The 3,852-nt window shown below is 33.9% G+C and overlaps 1 non-coding gene across 1 annotated transcript; it reads right to left on the reverse strand.

Annotated features, from left to right (window-relative positions):
- Nucleotides 1-502: 502 nt before the first annotated feature.
- LOC138811158 (U6 spliceosomal RNA) lies at nucleotides 503-609 on the reverse strand. The gene has a single exon (XR_011367326.1). It is a non-coding gene; the product is annotated as a U6 spliceosomal RNA (small nuclear RNA).
- Between the last annotated feature and the right edge of the window lie 3,243 nt (nucleotides 610-3,852).

Here is a 3,852-nt window from a genome sequence, read left to right on the forward strand (position 1 = left end):
TATCTGGTCATATGTGCATAGATTTTGACCTTTTCTGCTTATCCCAGTTATATTAGTTATTAAAAATTAGGGAAACCCTGTGACCTATGTTTCTTTGGACTTGGCTTACATCACTTAATAATTTTTTTCCAAGTCTTTCCATTTTCTAACAAATTGGGTCATGCCATACTTTCTCATGGAGGCATAGAATTTCATTGGTATAAATAGCACATGTTCTTGATCTATTTATCTGATGAAGGGCATTGGGGTTGGTCCTATATCTTAGCTATCTTAAACAATGCTGCAATAAATATAATTGTGATGGCAGTTTTAGTACCGTCTTGTTTGTGATCTTTTGGGTAAATGCTCAAAAGTGGGATTGCTGTGTCATAGGGGAGTTCTATGTGAAGTCTTTTGAGGAACCTCCATACTACTTTCCAAAGTGGTTGAACAAGTTGACACTCCCACCAAGAGTGCAGTACAGTTAACTTGTGGCCACATCCCCTCCAGCATCTGTTGTTGTGAAAGTAGGTAATGGTACAGGAATTTGCCTGCAATCCTTGCACAGGGGTCATTCAAATCTTCTCTGTATAGTTCCAATGTTAGAGTAAGTGATGCTGAATGGAACATAGAACATGTTTTATATATAAAATGTAATTGAATTTCTTAAACTAGACAATTCAACAAAAAGTAAGTTTAAAAGAAATTTCATGAAATTTTAGAACCATGTACTTCTTAAATAAGCACACATTTAAGACTAAAATCAAGATTGACATGTCAAAAACAAAATAATTCCAGATATTTGTTGTTCAAGAGATGTGTAGGAGGAGGAATTAAATTATTCTATACAAGGCACCTGTCATAATGAACACTGCAGCAAGTGTTAAGTTTTGTTAAAAGTTTTAATGGTTTAAATATATTTAATTTTGGGAATTTGCTTATATATGCTAAAACAAGGACTGTTTGGCAGGTAATAAAACTTTTCGATAAAATATTTAAGATTTATGGTAACAGAACAGACCTATGCTACTATGAATGTATATTTAAGAGTTTATAGGAACATTACTAATCAGAAGTTGCCAAGTCTTTATGTAAAGGAGCAGAATAAAGAGTTAAGACTTTGTTAACTACACAGTTTCTGTTAAAACTATAGGGCTTCCTTATTTTATTTTATGTTTTTTAAATTTTTTTGGGTCCGGTCGTGGGGCCTGAACTATGGGCCTGGGCGCTCTCCCTCAGCTCTTCAGCTCAAGGCTAGCATTCTACCACTTGAGCCACAGCGCCACTTCCGGCTTTTTTCTTTTTGCTTATGTGGTGCTGAGGAATTGAACCCAGGGCCTCAAGCATGCAAGGCAAGCTCTCTACCACTGAGCTACCTTCCCAGCCCCTGGCTTCCTTATTTTATATGTTAGCGAGGAACAAATGATGATATAAGACATATACAAATGATTAGATGAGCCATAAAGAGTAATCTTAGTGGGTAACTTTAAAGATTACTCATAACCTAAAAACCTCTTGTTGAATATCATAACCTTAGCCCATTTTAAATGTACAGGGATATGAGAAAATAGTAAAATCTAATAGGTAATACCCTTCAAATACTGAAAACACTGATAAGTATTTTAGTTTTTATTTTAATCATTAATATTTTTATTGGTTTTCCTTATTTGTAGCATTGTTTTCCTTGTAATATAATACAACTTTTTGAAAGTCGTTATTAGGAGGTACATTGAGAAGGTTACTGGGATGGCCGAACCATTTTTTATAGGGCATGTGAATTTACAAAGAGGAAAATTAAGAACAAAATATTTATTTTAAAAAAATGATTAAGTAGAGTCTGAATCAGGAGTGTTGATAAATATACACACCTAAAACCTTAGCCCTAGGCTGAAGCAGTGGTATTATAGAGTTGAAGCCACAAAAGTGAGAGACTGTGTTTTGTTTTGTTTTATATTTTGATTTTTCTGGTCATGGGGCTTGAACTCTGGGTCCTAGGTGCTCTCCCTCAGCTCCAAGCTAGCGCTAACACTTGAGCCACAACACACTTCCATCTTTTTCGGCTTATATCATGCTGAGGAATCAAACCCAGTGCATGCAAGGCAGGCACTCTACCACTGAGCCACCTTCCCAACACCTGAGAGACTGTGTTTTAAAAAATCATCTAATCAATAATTGCTTTCTTCTTTGGGATATATAATGAAATATATTAATATCTTTTTATGTCTTTGTGAATTGTCATACTACTAACTTCATCCACTTTATCCTTTTCAAAGTGATGAAATATTTCTGAGAATTTGCTTCTGTGAAGATTGTTTTTGCATTTATAATTTCTCCTGAATCATTTTTATTTTTATCAAAATAACTTTATATTTCATGTTAATGGGTTAACATACATCAAATACCTCCAAATGTACATGTAAAGTCTAAAGATAGCAGTATGAATATTCTCATACAGCTCTTGTTTATCTGTTATGCACTTTCAGTATTGTGATATTTCTCTTTCTCTTTCACTCTCTCATTTCCTCTCTTTATCTTTCATGCTCCATGTCTGGTACTTAGAATTTCTGCTGGTCTACTATTATCCTTCAGAATCCACTGGTGTTGTGGAAAAATGATAGCGACCATCAGTTACCCTTGCATTCTTTAAGAGTTATAATAGTGACGTGATGTTATTCTTTCCTATTCTAAATGGCAAAACAACAGATCTAGGAATTCCTTTTCACTTTTACTACTATTACAAATTTTATCTCATAAGAATCATTGAGACATTAGGATACTTTTAAGCTCTGACCTAAAAGTTCTCTTTCTTTTACAAACCAATTTTTCTTCTATTATCAGTGAATACATATAATGAAAACAATGCTAACCTATGCAAAGTAGACCGAAGGTATTCAGGGATGAAAAACAAGGTTAATGGGGGAAGTGAGTACAAAAGATGTCTATCATACAACAAATACCCTCAGAGCAGTTTATCATGTACACATTGTGAGAGTGGCAATATGCTGGGAACTATAGATTGAATCGCTGAACAACTGATATATATATATATATATATATATGCACATATATTTATATATGTATATTTATTTGTATATGAATATATGTGTGTATATGCCCGTCTATATGTAGACATGCATGTTACTATACACAAAAATACACACATACCTATACACATGTATACATGCACACATAGAGAAGGACACATAGCTACAGACAACACAAGTTTCACTAGTTGTTGAATATGCCTTAGACAGAATGCTTGGAACCAAATATCTTTTAAAACCAAATATCTCTTAAAATGGTTTTGACAGATTCGATTTGCAAAATGCAGTACAAGTGATAGCAAGTCACTCAGAAATCTCAGTAAGAAAACCTCATATGGCATCTCCCTGCTCCCCAGGGAATGTTGTTCTTGTAGACAAGCTCAATAAACAAAGTAGCAAGAAAATACCCCGGTACAGAATAAAGTTATAAGGCTTTAAATGACATTCTTCCTTGAGCTCTTTTCCAACAGCCAGAATCAATTCCTAAGCAGAAGTGTGAGTTCTGAAAAGATGGGAGCTCAGCTCAACATTTCACCAACCCATTTGAAAAGTCTTATGTGAGGAATACTTACTGAGGTCTTGCTGATTTCCTAGCTAAGAAAATAAGAAAAAAAGAAAGTATTTTAATGCATTAAAATTTGAGAATAATTTGTAACCTGTCAATAAATGTGTAGAACACAATTATAACAAAATGAAAAAAAGTGATGTGAATATTATTTATGTGCTCTTGGACTTGGCGAGTGATTTTAGGTGTATCTATACAAGTAGAATCAGCATAAATCAAGCCAGCAATTCTTCATTTAAGATACAAGGAATGGATACAGGTTGA

Source organism: Dipodomys merriami, unplaced genomic scaffold (assembly GCF_024711535.1).
Source record: "Dipodomys merriami isolate MVZ:Mamm:240054 unplaced genomic scaffold, mDipMer1.0.p SCAF_1042, whole genome shotgun sequence".
NCBI lineage: Eukaryota > Metazoa > Chordata > Mammalia > Rodentia > Heteromyidae > Dipodomys > Dipodomys merriami.